The sequence below is a fragment of the Gossypium arboreum genome, chromosome 10 (genome assembly GCF_025698485.1).
Source record: "Gossypium arboreum isolate Shixiya-1 chromosome 10, ASM2569848v2, whole genome shotgun sequence".
Taxonomy (NCBI): Eukaryota; Viridiplantae; Streptophyta; class Magnoliopsida; order Malvales; family Malvaceae; genus Gossypium; species Gossypium arboreum.
Window position 1 is genome coordinate 117729009 of NC_069079.1, and position 25542 is coordinate 117754550.

Here is a 25542-nt window from a genome sequence, read left to right on the forward strand (position 1 = left end):
TGAAATAATACTCGGTCAAATTGATAAAAGTTATGTTTTATTAAAAATAATAGATGATTGTAAGCCTATTTCACAAATGTAATTCTATTACTCCTAGGCTCTAGAGTAACAAGAATGTTTCGAAGATTATTCTGAAAAATTCCTAAAGACTACAGGAAGTTCCTCCGCAGTCTAATTGTTCAGAGAGCTTCCCGGTTCGTAAGGGCAAATACCCTCAAGGTTTCCTTGCTCCGGTCCTTCATCGTGTATAGCATTAATCTGACGACTTTCTTCTATAAGTAATCCTCTCGATATGAAGGTTTGGGATATTGGAGGGAATGTCATCGGCTCCCACTCCACTTCTCTTCTATTGAGGCGTGCCCTTCTTCCCTTTTGGCGCTTCTCAATTTCCTTCATTCTTTGCTTATAGTCTGGTTTGAAACCTAGACCAAAGCGATCTCTCTTCTCTTTAAGTTCTGGGATTTGAGTCCCTCCTTGTAGGTATTTTCCTAACCCTTTTCCTAGTAAGGCTTCCTTTCCCGCCATCATTTGTAGAGCCATCCTCGTAGCTCTTGCTATCTTGGGTACCAGTAGTTCACTCCCTTCTGAGATGAAGGTTGCGCTTACAAATTCTAAAGAGCGAAAGGAACACTCAATAGACTCTTCATTTGTCTCGACATAAGGGGCCTTGCTAGTGACTGCAGCTATAATTTCCTCCTCCGCATTTATAGTTACTAACTGTCCATCCGTCACTAACTTCAGTTTCTGGTGCAATGATGAAGGCACCGCTCCTGCTGAATGTATCCATGGCCTGCCTAATAAGCAATTGTAGGAAAGCTTGATATCCATCACCAAGAAGTCTACTTCATATATGTTCGGCCCGATTTTCAAAGGGATGTCAATCCTTCCCATCACCTTCCTTTCTGTACCGTCGAAGGCTCTTACCACATTTTGACATGTTTTCATGTGAGAATCATCAATGGGTAATCTGTTCAAAGTAGACAACGGTAGAACATTCAAAGTTGATTCAATGTCAACAAGCACGCTTGGGAGTGTGTACCCCTTGCATCGAGTAGTAATATGCAAGGCCTTAGTTGACCCCCTGCCCCCCGGTGGGATTTCATCATCATTAAAGTAGATGAAATTATCAGCACTTATATTATTCACCAACCAGCCTAGCTTATTAATGGATATGTCATGGGTGACATATGTCTCGTTGAGCACCCTCATTAATGCCTTTCGATGCACTTCAGAATTCAGAAGTAGAGCCAATACTGATATGCGAGCTGGCTGCCTACGCAAATGCTCAACCACACTATACTCGCTATGCTTAAGGAACTTTAGAAATTCCTTAGCCTCTTCCTCTTTTACTGGCTCCTTGACGGGCACTTCAGCCTCTCTTTCCTTCTCTGCACTAACATTCTTTGTTTTTATGGGCTCCTCTCTGACGCTCACCGTATCATACCGCTCCCACTCCGTGTATAGGAACCCTCCATTTGTACATCCTTAGACATACTGGCTACGTTCTCCTCCTCCGGCACTGTCACACTGCAGTCATAACTCCATGGTACCCTCTTATTATCCTTATAAGGAAAGGAAACAGGTTTATAGATAATGACCTTAGGCACTGTTTGTGCCCCCACCTCATTATTCCCTTGCAGGGAAATAATAACCCTTGGCCGACTAGTTTTTTGCTGTTCATCCTCCAACACACATACTTGTTTCACTAGAGCTACCTTCAAAAATCTGTAGCTTTTTATTGTCCATAAAGCCTTGCACCAAGGCCTTGAATTCTTCACAATCTTGAATTTCATGGAACTCACCATAGTTTCTTGTTTCTTCTCTCTCGTTTTTAGAGGTTAACATACCTCTCTTCATCATCTCCTCCCAAATCACCTTCATGGGCATCCTCACCTCAACAACATCTTCTTTTATTCTCTTTTTACTGGCTTCGCCAATGACATTCACTCCTTGGTCGCCATGATTTGGAAACGAGTTTTCAGCAATAAGGGTATTATCGAACTTTACTACCCCCACCTTAATAAGCCTTTCTACGGCTTTCTTGAAACTGGTACAATTTTCGATCGAATGTCCCTGTATTCCAGCATGGTATTCGCATTTGGCATTTGCATCATACCATTTGGGATATGGGGGCTGTAGTAGTTTCAAGTGAAAAGGAGAAATAGCATGTGCATCGTATAAGCTTTGATAAAGCTTACGATACGTCACGGGAATAGGTGTAAATTGTATCCTTTCAGAATTCTGCCTTGTACCTGACTCTTTCTTTTGAGAACTTTGTTGCTCAACTGCAGCTGTTTTAGGTTGACCAACTGTGATTGCCCTCGTGTTGTAAGTACTTGTATTATTTACTTCACCATCCTTTCTCCTTGGGGCTGATCTTTTGGTCGTTTCCCCCTCAATTTTGCCACCCCTTATGGCATTCTCGATAATCTCTCCTACCATGACTATGTCCATAAAACTTTTGGTAGTACTCCTAATCATGTGAGTGATGAATGGAGCCTTCAGAGTGTTGATGAATAACATGATGGTCTCCTTCTCCAGCAGTGGTGGTTGAACCTGCATTGCCACCTCTCTCCACCTCTGCGCATATTGCCTAAAATTCTCATTAGGCTTCTTCTCCATGTTTTGCAGAGTGATCCTATCAGGAGTCATGTCGGTCACATGATTGTACTGCTGCATGAAGGCTTGCGCAAAATCCCTCCATGAATTTATTCTAGCCCGGCTCAACTGATTGTACCACCTGGCTGCTGCTCCCACTAAACTATCTTGGAAACAATGGATCAACAGCTGATCATTGTTTACGTACCCGGTCATCCTTCTACAGAACATCGTGATGTGGGCCTCTGGGCAAGTAGTACCATTGTACTTATCGAACTCCGACATCTTGAATTTGTGAGGAAGCACCAAGTTTGGGACCAAGCTTAGATCTTTGGCATCAACTCCATGATGCCTATCAGCACTTTCTAAAGCTTTAAATTTCTCCTCTAACCATCGGCAACGTTCCTCCAACTGTTTTGCAGCTTCAGCTCTCAAATCTTCTTTTTCAGCTATATCCAAGTCAGGAATGAGAGGATTGGTTGGGTTATCACCCAAATTGAACTCCCGAGCCAGTTGGGTAATTCATATGGATCCTAGCATCAACCAGCCCATGTTGGGGCCTTATATTGACAGATAGTCTTTTAGGAGGTGCCTCGATTTGTGTAGGCCCGTGGGGTGGAGTAAATCCTAGAGGATAATCTTTTTCCTCCTCACCAGTGATTGCCATAGGGGCTTTTCCCTTATCAGTGGCCCTCAGCAACTGAGCCATCTCAGTCATCATATTCCTCTGAGCCTCTAGCATTTGCTCCCTCATGTCGTTTTGCATCTTGGCCAATTGTTCTTGCAATTGGTCCTGCATGTCCTTTTGTAGCTGTTCAAACCTTTGATCCATATTCCTATATTTTGCACAAGTTCCGTATTGATGCATGATTTCTAGATTTTCTTTTCTACTTCTATGGTAATTTTAACTAATTAGGGTCTTTCTATAACTTTGAATGCAAACGATGCGATGAAATCTATGAGATGCAAACGCATAAATGCAAAAAGGACATCGATTTTGATTCAATCTCATTTAGAAAACTTTATTTAGAAAAAGAATATCTTTACATATAAGAGGATTACAAATAAGCTTTCGCCTTAATGCCCAAAGTTTTAACTCTATCTAATAAAAGGGCTAACTCTCGACCTACATCTGACGATGACTCATGCATCATACTCAATACGTCAGCTCGTACTGCCAAGTCTTGAACGTGTTCAGCTACCTCTTGGATCTGAATTATGGCTTCTCCAATAAGGTAATCTCTATCTCTGACTTGTTCTTTAGACTGGCACAGTTCTCCCTTTAAATAATCCTCTCGTGCCTCAAACTGCTTGATAAAAAGCTTACTATCTTGCAATGCTGATTCCAACTCCTCAACTTTGCCTTTTAGCTTCTTTACCTCTACCGTGGAATCACGACTTTGTTGCAGATGAAGGGATCGCCCAAGCTCAGTCACCTTAGTTTTTAACCCTTGATTTTCTTTCTCTAAGGTCAAACTCCATAATTGCATCTCTTGGAACTTCCTCTCCCAATATTCGGCTTTAGACTTTTCCTCTCGGACCTCTTTCTGCAGCTGATTTGAAGACCCTCCTATTCTCGCTCTCTTCAAGGATACTTGTGCTCTTTTGTAATGCTCCTTTAAATCGTCTCGATCTTCCTCAATCTTTCTTTTCTCCTTCCTTTCTTTTTCAACCTCCATCTTTTGAACGTCGACGTCTAGGCTTAAGTATATCTTTTCTTCCTCGAGCTCCAAGTTCTTTCTCTCGAACTCTTGCTTCATAATTTCTAACTCCGAGGGTGTCACTTGCAAATATTCCTCCATCGGTCGAGCTCCTTCCATGCTTGGCCTAGGGATGTTATCATTAATCCTTCTAACTCTCCACTCGACATACCCCGAAGTCGTAGCAGGGCTAATAGCTACTCCCTTTAATCGACAAGTCTTATTCCAAGCACTAGAGATCTCACTAACCATCCTCTTATAGTTAGCTCCTCTATACACGAACTCACTTTGAACCAACTCGTAAGTTGTCAGTATGAACAGTCTCAATCCATGTTGCCTCAACACAAGCAAAGGGGCATAACCAATGGCACCCCAAATTCCCAACAAAGGGACCCAATCAAAATTGCCGCATCGGTAAAAAATCTCACCAGGAATCATCCATGGAGCCCTCCACTCCATATCCTTTGACTGCAGGTTCTGAAGTAGTGCTATCCAATTTTTTTCAGGAACATCAACTCTCCTAGTTGAAGCTGCTATGTCCTTCAATGGAGAGTAATCCTCGAAGAAGACCCGACAAACCACCCTATCTATCAATCAGAAGTAACTGTAGAACCAAGCTAAAAGTAATTGAGCACAACCAACAAACCTGCCTGCACTGGCCCTCCTACATGCATTCAAGGACCTGAATGTCTCCGCAAAAATCGTAGGAACAGAAGTGGCCCGTTTGCTAAGTCGATGGAAGAGATCCGTGGTCGCCTCGTCCACATATCCCAAGGCCCTGGGGAAAACCATCAATCCGTATAAGCGTAAGGCAAAAATGTCTACCCTCTTCGCCTCGTCTAGATGTGTCTAGATCAGATCTTTCAAAGCTCTCCACGGAATGCACTTACTCTCACTCTTTTCTTTAATTCTAGCCATGATTCACTACTCGCTCATCCCCGTAATGGTCATCAACTTCTTACCAAAGGTTGGGACACAAGCAGCTCGAGAATAAATCTTATCACACTGAAATCTAGGATACCGAAGTAAGGTTGTGTACTCCTCCACAGTAGGCACTAAATCTACCTCCACAAAGGTAAAACAACTGTATGCTGGGTTCCAAAACTGAGTGAGAGCTCGAAACAAGTTCTCATCAACCTGAATATCAAACAAATAGGGCAAATCTCTATACTTACCATAGAATGATTGCTTGGTCTCATTGCCCTACTAATCCCAAATCGCCTTAAGCTCCTGCAGATTATTCTGTGTGACACTGATGCGAGTATAGTCTGACAGCTCCGACATATATCCCACAATTATGCTATTCTCTTTTCCTAGCTGAGTTTGCTCAGACCATCTGTGGACGTTAGCGTTGCCCTCCACTCTATTAAGAAGTCCGTTCTCTATAACAAAACTTTCTAACTTAGAAACTGACCGTGAATTGATACCTTTTAAATGCGAAATGACATGCAATGAAAAAAGAAAATAGTCAGTATCACCTAATATTAATAAACTCAAGAATGATATGTGAGGGTAATATCTAAAGTACAATTCTAACTAAGTTGAGCTCTTACGATTTTTCTATATGAGGTTTTAGTTCTAAAGTTGAGGTACCTGAACCAGCAGATTCCTCGATTCTCACCCATTATAGGCTCATTTGAATCGAGTTCAGTTTAGGGGAATACATTTCCCTATGGCTACATGGAGATGAAAATCTCACGAAACCATAGGTACGGATGTATCCCGAAAGTGATCCACTATCCTGCACGGAGGCGAAAACCTCACGAAGGCGTAATTTCTCACTCCCACTTAAGGGTGTGACCACAACGGTCATGCAAATGCAATGCGTATCAGAATATATAACATATGCAATAATACAAACATATGTAATGCAAAGAGGATTGAATTTTTAAATTTTTCAAATTTTCAACAATAAAACAAAAGGTAATTAATTATACAACTTGACTCTCTTATTGGTCCCCAGTGGAGTCGCCAAGCTGTTGAAACCATTTTTAAATCGAGTTTTGGAAAATGGGAATTGACTTTCAGAAAAATGAAAATGAGAGTCGCCACCAATCTTTTTAGGTGTGATTGGATCACCTTATAAGATGTTTTGTTTTAAACATTAATTTTGTTTTTGAAATCAAGAAAATGGGTTCGGGAGTCGGTTTCAAATGAGGAAGGGTTAGCACCATGTAACGCCTAAAAATTGGTACCTAATTGACTATCAAATGTCTTTAATGTCGGAAGTTTAAAATTTTTAATATGCAATCCTCTTTAGAATATTTTAATTTTGAAAATTAGGGTTCACTTGTATCAAATGAATCAAAATATTACATCCAATAAGTTAGGAAACAATATTTTTAAGACATTCGAAGCTAAGCTAGCCCTTTTTGAAAATCCCTATCTCAAAACGCCATATCTAGTAAGTTAGGACACAACGCTTTGAAATTCCAAGCCAGTTGCTCGTATTTTGAAAACCTTAAAAACTTAGAAGGGTGCTTGACTATTCGAACTCAACAAGAAAAGTCGCAACCCAGTAAGTTAGGGCACTACCTTTCTCGAAGTTTCCAAATACCAAGCATTGCCTTTTAATTTTTGAAAACTTTTGAATCTCGTTTTTAATTAATGCATGAAGAACCATATATATACATTATAACATGTAAGATAGCATATTACAATAATAGGTAGCTAAAACATGCATTTAAATAATATGATAGTAATAATATAAAGGTCCTATACTAGATACATACATAAATATAGCAAATCTTATAACAACATACATATTAAGATATACATAGCATATATTGAAGATGAATAAGCAAAATATACGAACATACAAAGTAATAATTAATTTTAAAAACGATGCATGATAATAATAAAGATAATATATATGTAATAAAAAATAATTTTATAGCACATGGTATAAAGTATAAAATTAAAAAAACATGAATAAATAATTAATAGAATATATAATACCAATTTGTACAAAAATCTATCAAAATAATAATATAGATAATAATATACAAAAATACATAATAAATATGATATAATAATATAAAATAACATATATTAAAGTGTAAAATAATAATAATAAAATATAAAATAGTATAATAAATATTATGTAATAAAATATAATATAGATATAGGTAAATAATAACATATAAATAAAGTTTTTTTTAAAAAGGACTAAAATTGAATAAAAATAAAAATCAAAGCTAATTTAAAAAAAAGAAAGGGTTTGGACCCAATTGCAATGCCTATATAAACCCCAGAGACTCATGGGAAAAATTCTCTCACCCCCCAAACGGCACTATTTTGGTCCAGGACTTAAAGTGGCTATTGCAGGGACTAAATTAAAACTGAAACAAGATATTAGGGCCAAGTTATAATAATAATAGAATGGATTTATAAAATTTAAAAATGCAGAGGGACCAATTAAACAAATATCCCAAGACTTAAAAAAATGCGAATCTCTTTCGGGTTTTCGGATCAACACGCGGACCCTGGAAGCTTTAGAACGACATCGTTTTGAGCTTATTAGATTAAGCAGAAACGACATCGTTTCGTTGAAACCATATAAGGCTGATTTCCTTTGTTGAAATTCATTTTAGCCTGTCTCTAAAAAAATGAGAGAATTCTCTCTCAAATCTCTTCGGCCCTCTGAGCTCCGGTCAAGGGACCGTCACTGCTCATCCTTGAGCTCCGTCGTGCGTGGTCTTTATGCGCTGATGCGCCGTCCTAAGGACCACTGCACACAGTGGCTAGGGTTCGAAAAACCCTTCCTTTTTCCTTGCGAATCGTCAGGTAACCCCTTTCTCTCTTGTTTCCCTTGATTATAGTTTTAAATCTATGTATTCATGCCAGAAAACAAACAGGTAAGTGAAAAATAAAAAATGATTCGATTACCTTGAAAAAATACGAGAAGCTGCCTTTTATTTCTTCTACTTTGAATGAATACAACTGTTTGTAAATCTCTATTTTGTATGCCTGTGTGTAAGTGTGTGTGCTTTTCTGTCTTTTCTCTGTATATTATGGGTATCATAAGCATAGGTCCCTATTTACAGATTCCTAGAAAGGCTTTATAGCCTTAAACTGACATATTTTAGGAAAGAAATCTCAAGATTTCTTCTTGTTCTAATCTGCCTACTAATTTTCTTTCCTTTTTCGCAGGAAAATTGCGAAGATCTCGGTGGTAGACTCGTCGGCATTGATGGAGGCATGAAATCTGGTGGTAAGGAGCCCTGGGTATGTTGAGAAGTCCCGATTGGTAGCTGAGGAGTTGTCTGGGCTGTGCTGAGAAAATGCATTGATGGCCTCAACAGTGCATTGATGGCCTCGACAGTGCATTGATGGCCTTGATTCGGGGAGCTGGACAGACGCTCCCTGAGGCTTCCAAAAGATGTTGCGGCACTAGGAGGGAAAGGCAGAAACCCTAGGGTTTCCTGCCTCAGTGTAAAAGTTTGGGCCAATTGGGCCACTTAAGTTTTGTAATCGGGTTAGGGGTTTTAGGGGCTGATAGGTTTATTGGGTTTGGTGTATATGTTGGGCTTCAGGTGTATTTGGGTTACACGGGTATTGGTTATACGGTTTGTTTAGGCTTGGGCCCCAATGCTTGGGCTTTGTAACCTGGACTGTTAAATGGACTTTAAAATAAATATTTATTTATCCATTTATCTGTTTTGCCCTTTTAAAGCCCGGTCAAATTTGGGCTATTACAACACATATGGTTAATATATATCAGTTAAAGATTAAGGTTTTTTGGGGGGTTTTTTTTTTATTGTGCTATTTAGACAATCTTATTTTGGGTTATTTAGGAAACTATATAGCAATAAAAAATTTAGATTTGACCTTTAACTGTTATGAAATTTTTAAATTTGAATATTGGTATGTTTATATATATTTTAAAATAACTTAATTGAAGCAATAAGTCACCAAAGTGATTTTTGTTGTATAAATTATTTTATTTTAAAATATAAAAGGTTGTGTGCATGTAACTTAATTTATGTTAAAATTGATTGGCTTAAATGAAAGTTAATAATAATATTACATGTGCAACTATGATAATAAACATGTGACAATTATTTGGTTTTACATGTGAGCATTAAATTGGCCCAAAGAAGATTTATGGTTCGACACATTCTTATTGTCAATGTTTGATCATTATACTAATATATCACTTACAAGTTAATATTTTGTTCAAAGATGAAATATTAATGGCATGTCCGATATCTTGAGATGAGGTTTACCTTTATTCAAATTATTTTGGTTTAAATTTGAAGTCTTATATGAAGTTGTTCATGATTTATGATTTATTCAACTATTGTTATATTTGCCAACATCATTGTATGTTGTTTTGGGATAAATATATACATATATATACTATTATCTTTTAATTTGATTGAAAGATGAAATTAAGAGAAATATTTTTAAACAAATAAATTCAGATTTTGGCTTTAGGTTTTAATTAAGGATGCCTAATATTTTAAATAGATTAGTTGAAACAAAATGCCGCCAAAGTGATCTCTTTTGTGTAGATTAGTTTTTTTGAAATATCAAGAGGATTATATGTTTTTGTGATCCATGTGTTTACTAATTGACCCAAAGGCAAGTTAATATTTGGCAGAATTTTAATAACATCTATGGTGATAAATGTGTGACAATTATAAGATATTTTATGTGAGCAATAAGTTTGTCCAAAGATTAATTAATTGTTTGACATAATTTATTATCAACGTTTGATTGCTACAATAAAAGTATCGCTTAATGTTAGTACTACTTTCCAAAGACTTGATATTAATGTTGTGTTTGGTATCTTGAGATGGGATTAGCCATTATCTTGAATTTATTGTTTACTTATGAATATTGATGTGAGCTTATTTTTATTTTTTTGTTCTATATTCAGCTAATTCATCTTTTACTGCCACAATATCTGCTAACATAAATTCTATATCCATGCTTAATGGGACTAATTTCATTGAATGAAAAAGGCACTTACTTATAGTGTTTGGTTGTATGAACATAGACATTGCATTAAGGGAAGAACAACCCGCACCTCTCACTGCGGAAAACACCCCTTATGTTAAAAGAGATTTTAAGAGGAGGGATCGTTCAAATTGCATGAGTCTAATGATCATGAAGCACAACATTTTAGAAGCCTTTAGGGGCATAGAATCTGAAAAGATTACTCAGACCAAGGTTTCTTTGACGAAATTGAGAAAAGTTTTGCTAAAAACGATAAGGTTGAAATGACATCATTTCTAACTTCTTTGATGTCTATAAAGTATAAGGGTCAAGGAAATACTGAGCAATCTAAGGGTTATGAGTTTTATAATCCTACAATTATGAATATTTTTGAGACGATAATTGCAAGATTCTTTTAAGATGTTTAGTTTGGATGGAGAAATAAGGTTAGAGACATTGTTTTTAAGGAGGAATTGAATTCTAACTCAATTTCTACTATCACTTTTGATGATGTTTATGTTCTCATACCTATCATTGATTAAGAAGTGAATCTAGAACCTCAATAAGACAATGTTGAACAACTTCCTATTCAAGATGAGGTAATTGTTCCAGAAGAACAAACTCAACAACCTCAAGAATAAATGCCATTAAAAAGGTCCACTAGAGAAAGGGTTATAATGGAATTAATGGAATATTTTGACCTTAAGCTACATCAGATGAATATTAAGTTAATGGTTTCTCAATGGTAACATTGATCATGTATTTATATGGTGCAATCAGAAAGCTTTGTGTCTAATAATGCAAAGTTAATGATTTGCAAAGAACTTCATCTATGGGCTTAAGCAAACTTCGTCTATAATATTACAAAATTTACCAAATGATTATCTCATTCGGTTTAGAGATGAATTTTGTTGATAATCGTATATACCATAAGTTTAGTGGGAGTAAGGTTCTATATTTGGTTTTATATGTTAATGACATATTGCTTGTCAATAATAAGTATAGCCTAAATCAATGCCCTAAGAATGATTTTGAGATTACAAAAATGCATTAGATTTTTTACATTTTAGCAGTGGAAAGTCTAATGTACATTTAAGCAACCTTGGTTTGGACCATTGTGTAATGACCCAAAATTCACGGGCACCGAAAAAGCGAGTTATAAGGCCTCCGTCTTAGTGAACCGAGTTCGTAAATATTTATTAGGAATATTTGTGAGGCTAGTTGTGTGTTTAATTAGGCTTTAATTAAGTGAATTTAGCTTAATTAAGAGAAATTAGGAAAAAAGGGCTAAATTGAATAAGGGGCAAAAGTAGAATTATAGATTAATAAAAAGAAAGGGGGACCAAAATGGAAAATATACCATTCACCATAAATGAGGCAACAAATGTTGATAAAAATCTAAGATTTTATTGTTTAATTATTATTAAATTATAATGTACATAATTATTTTATTATATCGTAATTTATATTAGTTATAAATTAAAAATATTATATTATATGAATAAATCAAAATTTTGCCAAATGGATGGTGATGATATTGTACAATTGTAAAAAATATATATGTACATTTGTAATACTTATATTTAACTAGTAAATATATATTTATTATTTATTATTACTAAGTAAAAGATATTTATTAGATAAATAATTAAATTGTGAGATTTTTGTATAATAAACAAATTGAATAGTGACAATTGTAATAATGAAAATATATACATTTGTATTATATTTATTTATTTACTTGAAAATTAAGTAAAAGATAGTTATTAATTAAATAATTATATTATGATATTTTGTGTATAATAAAGAAATTAAGTGGTGACAAATGCAATATAAATATGTGTTATTAAATGATATTTATTGTAATTATTATTATAATTATTATCATTATTAACTAATATATATATATATATATATATAAAAGAAATGAAATAAAGAAAGAAAGCAAAAGAAAGAATAGCAGAAGCTGAAAACAAGAAGAAAGAAAACGGAAAGAAAAGAAAAAGGAGAAAACTAGGGTTTGAAGGTTTAAAGGTTTAATAAGTAAGTCAATTAAGTTTTTTTTTTACTTAATTTTGATGTTTTAGAAGCTTTAAAACAAGGTTTTGATGTGTTGTGCTAAAGCGTGTAAAAGAGTAAAATTATTATACTAAAAAATCACACTATGTTCAATTCCTAGGAAAGAGAGGTGGATCATAAGGATCGCTTAAGTACCAGGTCTTTCCTAGCTAGAATATCCCTCTATCGTAATTTAATAGTACAATAAATCACTACAATCACACTCACAAAATATGCAAAATAATACAATAAAGAACACTAGAATTTTAATGAGGTTCAACAAATTTTGCCTACGTCGTCGGGCATTACCAATCTATATTTCACTCCAAAATACAAGTGAAGATTTACAAAGAGAGAGAAAAATGCCTTAAGTAGAGAATGGCAAATGTGGGTTGATAAAAAAATGAGAAATGGTTAGGCCTATTTATAGTGGAGGTTCAAAGATCAACTAGCAAAGTCACTATACAATTAGGGATCAAAATTTGCAATTATCTCATGCCAAATCTCAATCCCACTCTTAGTGCCTTAAATCTCAGATTTCTAGTGCCAACATTTTAATACCCATATCTTTGTCTTTCCAAAGTATGGATGATTGCCAATAATCTCCACCTTGAAGATTTGATTAGGATAATCTTATCTTCACTCAATTCTTTTTGCCTTTGTCAACAATACTTGATATTGATCAAGTTCAACAATGTTCGAACTTGGTTCTTGTTACCAACTTGGTCATCATATTTGCGGGATTATTTGCAGTCGTAATCTTCTGAAGATGAATTTTCCCCTCATTAATAATTTCCCGCACAAAATGGAATCGTACGTCGATATGCTTTGTACGTGCATGATAGACTTGATTCTTTGCTAAATGAATAGCACTTTGACTATCACAATACACGTTAATATGCTCCTGAAGCAATCCCAAGGTTTTAACCATACCTTGTAACCAAATAGCTTCTTTTACAACCTCTATTACAGCTATGTATTCAGCTTCTGTGGTTGACAGCGTGACTGTAGACTGCAGTGTAGACTTCCAACTTATTGGTCCTCCAACAAGTGTAAATACATAACCGGTGGCTGATCTTTGTTTATCCAAATCACCGGTATAGTCAGAATCAACGTACCCAATAACACCTTTACAAAGTGTAGTATCCTGCTTGAACAGTAATCCAACATCCATGGTCTTCTGAATATACCGTAGAATCTATTTCACAGCTTGCCAATGTCCTTTTCCAGGATTATGCATATACCTACTCACTATACTAACTGCTTGTGAAATGTCGGGTCTTGTACACACCATTGCATACATCAAGCTACCTACTGCATTAGAATATGGAACTTGTAACATGTATTCTTGTTCCATATTTGTTGAAAGAGATAGTTGTGCAGAAAGCTTCAAATAAGAAGCCGACGGGGTACTTACATGTTTTGTTTGCCCGTTCATGTCAAACCGCTGTAGTATTTTCTTCCAATATGCTTCTGAGATAAGCTAACTTTACCATGAGCTCTATCTCTGCATATTTCCATGCCAAGAATCTTCTTAACTTCACCTAGATCTTTCATTTCAAACTCAAGGTTGAGTTGAGTCTTCAATCTCTCAATTTCAACTTTACTCTTAAATGCTATCAACATATCATCAACATATAAGAGAAAGTATATGAAAATTCCTTCTTATAGCTTCTAAAAATACACGCAATGATCAAATTTACTTCTTGTGTACCTTTTCCCTTTCATGAACTGATCAAATCGCTTGTACCACTACCTCGGAGATTGTTTCAATCCATAAAGTGACTTTTTCAGTTTGCAAACCCAATTTTCTTTATCAGAAACCTTCAATCCATCTAGCTGAGTCATATAGATTTCCTCTTGCAAATCATCGTGTAAAAACGCGGTCTTCACATCGAGCTGAACTAGTTCAAGATCATATTGCACAACTAAGGCTAGCAAAATCTGAATAGAAGAATGCTTCACAATTAGAGAAAACACTTTATTGTAGTCTATTCCTTCTTTCTGAGCGTAACCCTTTGCTACCAATCTAGCCTTGTATCAAATTTCATTTTTACCAAGAAGTCCTTCATTCTTTGCATATACCCATTTGCATCCAATTGCCTTCTTTCCTTTAGGCAGTGTCACCAACTCCCAAGTCCTATTTTTATGAAGAGACTGCATTTCTTCATTCATAGCTTGATTCCACTTTACACCATCAGGGTTACTTCTTACTTTTGTGTAAGTAGAAAGAATATCATCATCTGCAATTGGAAGTGCATAAACCACCATATCATCAAAGCGAGCAGGCATACAAATCTCTCTTACTGGCCTTCTATATGCAATTGAATCTTGTTGCTGTAGAAGTTCTTGGGTCAAAATTTCTTCATCATTTGTTCCTTCAATATTAGCTGGATCATCGTTAACCTTTTCAAGCTCCACCTGCTACAAAGTACTTCTGGTTTTGTCATCTTTTTATGAATCCTTATTCTTCATCATGGTTGATTCATCAAAAGTCACATCTCTACTGAAAATAATCTTCCTTGTATCAGGACACCAGAGACGATATTCGTTCCTCCACCAATTATACCCAAGAATAATGCTTTCTTTGCTCTTGGGTCTAACTTAGATTCTTTTACATGATAATGTGCAGTGGAACCAAAAACATGTAAAGAATCATAATCAGTAGTAGATTTACCAGTTCACATCTCTATAGGAGTTTTTCCATTTATTGCAACTGATGGCAAATGGTTAATTAGATGGTATGCATATGTAACTGCCTCAGCCCAAAATTCCTTGCCCAATCCAGCATTAGACAACATACATTAAACTTTCTCCAGTATTGTCCGATTCATACGTTCTGCCACCCCATTCTGCTGTGGTGTATCCCGAATAGTTAAGTGTCGCACAATGCCCTCATCTTGACATGCTTGTAGAAATGGATCATTCTTGTACTCTGTACCATTATCTGATCGAAGTCGTTTGACCTTTCGACCAGTTTGAGTCTCCACCATCTTTTTCCATTTCAGAAATGCATCTAAAACTTCATTTTTTCTTTTCATTAGATACACCCACACTTTTCTTGAATAATCATCAACAAAAGTAACAAAATAGTGCATACCTCCCAAAGAAGCCACTTTGGTAGGTCCCCACACATCACTGTGAATGTAGTCCAGAATTCCTTTCATATTGTGAATTGCTGAACCAAATTTTACCCTTGTCTGCTTACCCAGAACACAATGTTCACATAATTCCAATTTGCAAGAACTCGCACCTTTCAACAAGCCTTGCTTCGCCAAATTCTGTAAAGCTTTTTCACCAGCTTGTCCCAATCGCATATGCCATAACCTGGTAGCCTCTGAATCTGTATCTTTCACAGAAACTATTGATGTTGATCCAATAACTATACTTCCATTTAAATAGTATAGGTTATTCCTTCTTGTACCTTTCATCACCGTCAATAACCTAGCTACTACCTTTAGTAATCCATAATGAGATGAGATTTTTTTTCAAGCTAGGTTGTAGCGAACATCTGTCAAGACTTGGATTGAGCCGTCGTGATTCTTCAATTGGATTGTACCTATTTCCATTGTCTTACAAGTGCTGTCATTGCCCATAAAAATAACTTAACATTCTAGTTCTTTAAGACTAGAAAACCAGTCCTTATTAGGACACATATGGTAAGTACATCCTGAATCCAAAATCCACTTATCTGTATGACATGCCATTGCCATGCCAACCAAGCTAAAGTCTGACTCCTCATCATGCTCCACTACACATGCATTAGAAATAGCTTGCCTTTTTGTAACTTAGGACAATTTTTTTTCCAATTCCCATTCTCACAACAAAAAGCACATTCATCTTTGGCAGGTCTCCCTTTGGACTTTCCCCTTCTACCAGGTTTGCTGCTGTATGAACGGCCTCTTACTGTTAAGACTTCTGCAGTTGTATCTCTGTGATCCTTTTTATCTTTCTTTTGAGTCTCAGATCTATACAACGCATTACAGACTGCATCAAATGTGATCGTATCCTTCCCATGAAGCAATGTGGTGATAAGATGATCATATCCATCAGAAAGGGAATTCAACAACAATAATGCCTTGTCTTCATCTTCAAATTTCTCATCAAAATTTAGCAAGTCTGCAAAAATTTTATTGAATGAGTTCACATGGTCATTCATCGACATACCGGGTGCATACGTGAATCGATAAAGTTTCTTTTTCATATAAAGCCTAATTTCAAGACTTTTCATTAGAAACTTTTCTTTCAGTGTATCCCACAACTTTTTCACTGATGTCTCCCTCATGACAGAGTACTTCTATTCTTTGGCCAAACATAGGCGAATTGTACTACACGCCTGTCTATTGATCTTGGCCCACTTCTTGTCATCCATCTTGTCAAGTATTTCTTCAAGGGCTATATCCAGCTCTTACTGACATAAGATATCCAGGATCTCATATTGCCACATACTAAAATTATTGGTACCATCAAATTTCTCTACTTCAAATTTTGCATTGGTCACAGTAGTCTTTGCTGATGACGATGACTTTGCCATTTTTCTCCTCAATCCCAACTACTGTATATGTGAATAGTACCATCAATGTAAATAGTACCATGGATGAACAATACCGTATACGCAAATAGTATCGTAAACGATCATATTTCCCAAGTACGAACTTGGCTCAAATACCAATTGTTGTACTGATGCGTGTAAAAGAGTAAAATTATTATACTAAAAAATCACACTTAGTTCAATTCCCAGGAAAAAAAGGTGGATCACAAGGATCGCTTAAGTACCAGGTCTTTCTTAGCCTCAATATCCCTCTATCGTAATTTAATAGTACAATAAATCACTACAATTACACTCACAAAATATGCAAAATAATACAATAAAGAACACTAGAATTTTAACGAGGTTCAGCAAATTTTGCCTACGTCCTCGGGCACTACCAATCTATATTTCACTCCAAAATACAAGTGAAGATTTACAAAGAGAGAGAAAAATGTCTTAAGTAGAGAATGGAAAATGTGGGTTGATAAAAAATGAGAAATGGATGCCTATTTATAGTGGAGGTTCAGGGATCAACTGGTAAAGTCACTATACAATTAGGGACCAAAATTTGCAATTATCTCATGCCAAATCTCAATCCCACTCTTGGTGCCTTAAATTTTATATTTCTAGTGCCAACATTTTGATACCCATATCTTTGTCTTTCCAAAGTATGGATGATTGCCAATATGATGAACTTAAGTTGATACTTTGAAAGTTCATAGGTTTATAAGTATGATTCATGCTGAACAAAAAGATGAATTAGGGATTTAATTGAATGAATTTCAAGTTAGATTTGGTAAGGGATTGAATTGTAAAAGAAGCTATAAGTTTTGTGTTTAAATGACTAAATTGAAAGAAATTTTAAATTACAGTTAAGTGAAATATGAAAGGAAATTGAATAGCAATGAAGTATGAATTGAATTTGTAGCACCCCAAACCCGGCCCAGAAGTTATGGCCGGATCCGCATGCCACATCAAAATGTAAAAAAATTCCATTCTAAGTCCGAAAAATCGTATTTGATGTTCAAAAGATTAATTCATTAAGGGTTAAGGTGAATGGAAGTCAGGCACCGTAGGAAGCCGGAAAAGAGGTGGTGAGTCCATCGGACAGCTTAAGTACCAAGCTCCCTTCGGATCCAATCCTAGACATGCATACCGCCATTGCCACACCTTAACGTCATGGATATTTCTAGGAAACCGATTTGATTAAGTCATTTTAGGAAAAGTGATTAATTTTGAAAATACTTTCATTGCGGAAGCTTTGCTTGTTGTCGTGTTATTTTGAAATCAACTATTGTTTTTGAAAACGTGTTCTAAAGCTATCCAATTTGAATAGTTAAAATAAGTATTACCTATCTTAGTAATACATATTAAAAACCATCAAAAATAAATAAGCGGCCTTATTACATTTAAAACCCAAAACTTCAAACGTAAATAAAAGGATGTCCAGTTCACCGTAAGAAAATCAAACTTTCGAACGGTGGCCACTTCAATTCCCTCACGGCTCCAAGTCCACTATGGTTGGGGATTTCTGCGTGGATGAAAATAAAAGGGTGAGTTTGGGAAACTCAAGGTGTAAGGAAAACCCATTCAAAGCCCAAGTCACCAAGCCCATTGGGCCTAAGCCTATTCAGTAATAGTGGTACTGGGCCGAGCCCTTTTCAGACATAATAAACCGGGCCTTAGCCCTTATTCAGATAACAAAGATGGCCCATAGGCCCATTTCAAAATACATGCAACATCAAGAAACATATGCAAGCCCATTTGGGGAGACTACTCAACCCACCAACCACTACACTCCACCTGCATCAGCCATACACTCCATGTGGGGAATAGCTCAACCCACCCAAATTAACACTCCACAATTCTTGTACCTTTGTCGCTTAGTTATCAAGAATTGAGGCAAAGCCTCCAAGATTTGGACAAGCCACATTCAAGACTTCCTCCGTCAATATCCCAAATCCCATGCATCGATAATAACATGGCATGCAATAAATAACAACAAATCAAACATGCATTTAGGTCAATTTAACCCTAAGGGTATTTCTTAATTTACCTCCTAGGGGTAAAATTGTAAATTTTTCACTTTTAAAGGTATTTCAGTAATTTATCTATTTTAGGGTTTTTCATGCATATTCCTACCTTTCACGTACTACAGAATCACGTACCGAGGGTTCTTACCGAATTGGGCCCGTTGGCCCATCATTCCAATTTTGGCCCATTAAGCCCAAAAATATCGAGGGCACAGAAATCATGCACTTTGCAGTCCAAACATTGCAGCTTACCAAAAACATTAATCGATTTACCTCACGAGCATTCGCACACTCGCAAATCTACAAAATACCGGTTTTCGCATTTCGCTTTTCGACTTTTGCCGATCCGATTAAGAAAAAGGGTGTTAGTTACACACCGCTTATGATTTATATGTCGATGAGATCCACACAAGAACCGCCTACAATTGGATTACTAACACGTTAATCTAACTATTCAAATACAAACTACGTATTAACCCCTTACAATATTCAGCCAACCACACCTACAAATCATAGTAAGCTTATAAGAAATCAATAAGCAACTCATTAACAAATTTTTGTCAATGTTTACCACATAATCATAATTTCACTGCAAGCTGTCTTCCTGAGCAACAGTCACTAAATTATTTATAACTGGAGCTACGAAAATCCAAATAAAGTTCCATTAATTTTCCCTGAAAATAGACTCATATATCTTCTATCCATAAAATTTTCAGAATTTTTGGTTTAGCCAATCAATACCAGATTTTTCTCAAAGTTTCCCATGTTTCACTGTTTGACTAATCTGACCACTCTTCATTACAAATCAAATTTCTCATTGTAAAGAATTTAAAAATTGTTCTCGTTTATTTCATTTGAAACTAGACTCATTAAGCTTTAATTACATAATTTATTCAGCTCCTAATTCATCTCCCACAATTTATGGTGATTTTCCAAATTCATGTTACTGCTGCTGTCCCAAGCAGATTTATTACCAAATCACTCTTTCACACACCTATCTTGCATGCTTGTTATTTAAACATGTATATCACCAATCAATCATCACATATCTATGATTTTACTTAAGTATAATCTCCATTTCATCATTTTAAAGCACAACATGTTAGCCGATTTTTCCCTTTAGCATCTAAGGCACATGCATGCTCATTTGTTTGGCTCAACTTCACCTATCTTCCATTTTTCATCAAAAGAACATGAAACAACAACCATTTCCTTCATTTTAATTCATGACTAAATGCTCACAACACAACTAAAAATCAAAATATACTTCAAGAGTTAAGGTAGAATCAAGAAGAACTCATGAACCTCAAAATAGAAGCAAGGTACCAAGAACTTACCTTCAATTTTCCTCCTCCTAATGACCGAATACTCAAGAGCTTTCTCCTCTCCTTTCTTTTCTCTAACTTTCAGCTATGATGAACAAAGATGGACAAAACTTTGTTCTTTTCACCCCTTTTTCTTTTAATAACACTTCATATTTCATCTATTTAATTCTTTAATACAAAAGACATGAAATGCCCATCATGGAACATTTACCTAAACCATTATCATGGAACATTTACCTAACCCATTATCATAGAATATTTACCTAACTAATCCATTATCATGGAACATTTACCTAACCCATTATCATTGAATATTTACCTAATCCATTATCATGGAACATTTACCTAACCTATTATCATGAAACATTTACCTAACCTATTATCAATTTGTACCATAAATTATGGATATCAAGTGCACATTTTGTCTACAACAACATGATGGTTGGCCACTTCATGTAAAATGGGAGGTTTGTCATGCAAATCCTCCTATTTTGCACTCCTATTTATTTGGCCACTTCAATTTAATCTATAGCATTTTCAAACATTTTCACATAGGTCCTATTTCATAATTTCACCCCATTTTTCTTATGGAACAAAAATTAACTAAAATTGTCGGGTTCTATCTTAAGTTTGGGCTTTCTAGAGGCCCACTAACATAATTAAACCTATGCCAACATTCACAGGATTCCCGAAAATTGGGGCGTTACAACTCTACCCTCCTTAAAGAAATTTCGTCCTCGAAATTTACCTAATCCAAACAGATGAGGGTATTGTTGTTGCATCGTCTCTTCCGCTCCCAAACTCAAGTTTCCTTCCTTAACTTGTTGAAAACGAGCGACCAAAGACTCATCGCTCAACTGTTTTTCCTTAATCTGATCCACCTAGGTTGGCCTCACTTGCAACTCACCAATGACTTCCATCATCATACACTTAGACGAGCAAACATTACTCTCGGATCGACATACTTCTACGACTTAGAGCATCGGCTACCACATTAGCCTTGCTTGGGTGATACTAAATCGAACAGTCATAATCCTTAAGCAACTCAATCCATCTCCTTTGCCTAAGGTTCAGCTCCTTCTGAGTCAACAAATACTTAAGACTCTTATGGCCAGTGTATATAATACACCTTTCTCCGTACAAGTAATGTCTCCAAATCTTAAGTGCAAATATCACTGCTGCCAACTCTAAATCATGAGTCAAATAGTTTCCCTCATGAGGCTTAAGCTATCGTGATGCATATTCAACCACCTTACCCTCTTGCATTAACACGCAGCCCAAACCCACGTGTGATGCGCCACCAGACACAAGAAAATCCTTCCTGCACTCTACCGAATTAACACAAGTGCTTCAGTTAGAACTTTCTTCAACTTCTCAAAAGCTTCTTACTGCTTCTTAGTCCATACAAATGGTACTCCTTTCCTTATGAGTTTTGTTAGAGCTGATGCCATCACAGAAAAACCTTCTACAAACCTTCTGTAGTATCCTGCCAGTCCTAGGAAACTCCGTATTTCCGACACTGACCTAGGCGGCTTCCATTCCAAAATCGCTTTAATTTTCCGAGGGTCCACTTTAATCCCCTCAGCAGAGACCACATGTCCTAAGAAAGTTACCTCCCTCAACCAGAATTCACACTTGTTGAACTTCGCAAAGAGTTCCTTCTCCCTTAACACTTGCAGCACTATACGGAGATGCTCATCATGTTTCGCTTCAGTTTTAGAATATACCAAGATATCATCAATAAAGACGACTACGAACTGATCCAAACATGGTTGAAACACACGATTCATCAGATCCATAAACGCTACAGGAGCGTTCGTCAGTCCAAATGGCATAACCAGAAACTCGTAATGACCATACCGAGTCCTGAATGCCGTCTTATGGATATCTGCCTCCTTGACCCTTAACTGATGATATCCAGATCGGAGGTCGATCTTGGAAAATATAGAAGCTCCTCTAAGCTGGTCGAACAGATCGTCAATCCTTGGCAGTGGATACTTATTCTTAATCGTCAGTTTGTTCAACTGGAGAAAATTAATGCACATCCGCATCGTACCATCCTTCTTTTTCACGAATAGCACCGGTGCTCCCCATGGAGACACGCTTGGCCTAATGAAGCCCCTATCCAACAACTCTTAAATTTGAGCCTTTAACTCCACTAACTCCTTCGGTACCATCCTATACGGTGCGATGGACACAAAGCGCCGCTCGTGCAACAAATCTATTCCAAACTCAACTTCTCGGTTCAGAGGCAATCCTGGAAGCTCCTCCGGAAAAACATCTTGGAACTTCTTTACAGTCCTAACCTTATCCACTGACAATCCCTTCTCTTCCGACTGACTTACAAATACCAATTAGGCCTCACAACCTTTCTGAATCCACTTTTCGGCTCTTAATGCCGACACCATATTGGACAAATAATCCCTTCTCTCACCTATCACCATAACCTCCTCATCCTTTGTGGTCCTTAACACCATTCGTTTAGCAGCACAATCCAGAGTCACTTTATGCTTAACAAGCCAGTCCATTCCCAAAATGAGATCAAACTCTCTGAATGGTAACTCCATCAGATCTCCAGGAAAAACCTTGCCTTGAGTTTCTAAGGGTACATTCTTATACAGTTTGTCTACCCTAACCGAGTGACCCAAGGGACTTAGTACAGATACCCTATTCACAATCTCCTCAGAGCAATCCAAGTCGTCCATAATCCGTTCTGTGGCCTCCAACCAATATTCCGCCACATTCGGGGCTATACCAGACACGCCCTTAAAGATCTCCATTCCGTTAGTCCTGAAGTCATTCAGAAATAGATCCCTGAATTTCGTTGCCCGAACTTGCTTTGGCAACCCTTTCCAGAACACGAAGCATTGCCTATGACAGGGCATCATCCTCGGCAGCCCTATCATACGGCCCATTCTCATCCGTCGGTGGTGGTCGTGCTACTCCAGTGGGTATGTGTTCAGAAGACGAAGATCCAACTTGAGTACTACCTCGGCCTCGACCACGGCCTCTTCCCCGAGTAGCTCTCGTACTCATATCGATTTATCTTGATTACGAATTTTATGCATCAATTTAATATTCCAAAGGTTTATTACGATGTTTTATGAATCGCATAAGAATTCAAAGTTTGTTTTCGCAGAATCAAGTCTAGCTATAGTTTCAATCTCTTATCGATTTTCCTATGGTTTCAATATCATCCTATCTAGAGTGTCCTAGTAGGGTTTCAAAGAGATAGATAATTCAGAAAATATTCGAAAAATTCGTAATACTTACGACTTGAGCCGAGATTCTAATGCCACCTTCTAAATATCTAAATTTTGAAAATCGAGTTTTTCAGATTCTTTATAAAATTTTCACTTTCGAAAATCTTTGTTTTGTAAACCCATTCCACAGTAGAGTTGTTGCAACCTAGGCTCGATACCACTAAATGTAGCACCCCAAACCCGCCCGAAGTTATGGCCGGATCCGACATGCCACATCAAAACGTAAAAAAAAATTCCATTCTAAGTCCGTAAAATTGTACTTGATGTTCAAAAGATTAATTCATTAAGGGTTAAGGTGAATGGAAGTCAGCACCGTAGGAAGCCTAAAAGAGGTGGTGAGTCCATCGGATCGCTAAGTACCAAGCTCCTTCTGGATACAATCCTAGACATGCATACCGCCATTGCCACACCTTAACGTCATGGATATTTCTAGGAAACCGATTTGATTAAGTCATTTTAGGAAAAGTGATTAATTTTGGAAAATACTTTCATTGCGGAAGCTTTGCTTGTTGTCGTGTTATTTTGAAATCAACTGTTGTTTTTGAAAACGCTACCTAAAGCTATCCAATTTGAATAGTTAAAATAAGTATTACCTATCTTAGTAATACATATTAAAAACCATCAAAATAAATAAGCGGCCTTATTACATTTAAAACCCAAAACTTTAAACGTAAATAAAAGGATGTCCAGTTCACCGAAGAAAATCAAACTTTCGAACGGTGGCCACTTCAATTCCCTCACACTCCAAGTCCACTATGGTTGGGGATTTCTGTGTGGATGAAAATAAAAGGGTGAGTTTGGGAAACTCAGTGTGTAAGAAAACCCATTTAAAGCCCAAGTCAACTCAAGCCTATTGGGCCTAAGCCCATTCAGTAATAGTGGTACTGGGCCGAGCCCTTTCAAATTACAATAAACCGGGCCTTAGCCCTTATTCAGATAATAAGATGGCCCATAGGCCCATTTCAAAATACATGCAACATCAAGAAACATATGCAAGCCCATTTGAGGAGACTACTCAACCCACCAACCACTACACTCCACCCGCATTCAGCCATACACTCCATGTGGGAATAGCTCAACCCACCCAAATTAACACTCCACAGATTCTGACCTTGCTTAGTTAACAAAAATTGAGGCAAAGCCTCCAAGACATGGACAAGCCACTTTCAGTATTTCCACCGTCAATATCCCAAATTCCATGCATCGATAATAACATGGCATGCAAGAAATAACAACAATCAAACATGCATTTAGGTCAATTTAACCCTAAGGGTATTTCGTAATTTATCTCCTAGGGGTAAAATTATAAATTTTCCATTTTAAAGGTATTTCAGTAATTTATCTATTTTAGGTTTTTCATGCATATTCCTACCTTTCACGCACTACGTAATCACGCATCGAGGGTTCTTACCGAATTGGGCTCGTTGGTCTATCATTCCAATTTTGGCCCATTAAGCCCAAAAATATCGAGGGCACAGATATCATGCACTTTGCAGTCCAAACATTGCAGCTACCAAAAACATTAATCGATTTACCTCACGAGCATTCGCACACTCGCAAATCTACAAAATACCGGTTTTCGGCATTTCGCTTTTCGACTTTTGCCGATCCGCATTAAGAAAAAGGGTGTTAGTTACACACTGCTTATGATTTATATGTCGACGAGATCCACACACGAACCGCCTACAATTGGATTACTAACACGTTAATCTAACTATTCAAATACAAACTACGATTAACCCCTTACAATATTCGCCAACCACACCTACAGATCATAGTAAGCTTATAAGAAATCAATAAGCAACTCATTAACAAATTTTTGTCAATGTTTACCACATAATCATAATATCACTGCAAGCTGTCTTCCTGAGCAACAGTCACTAAATTATTTATAACTGGAGCTACGAAAATCCAAATAAAGTTCCGTTAATTTTCCCTGAAAATAGACTCATATATCTTCTATCCATAAAATTTTCAGAATTTTTGGTTTAGCCAATCAATACCAGATTTTTCTCAAAGTTTCCCATGTTTCACTGTTTGACTAATCTGACCACTCTTCATTACAAATCAAATTTCTCATTGTAAAGAATT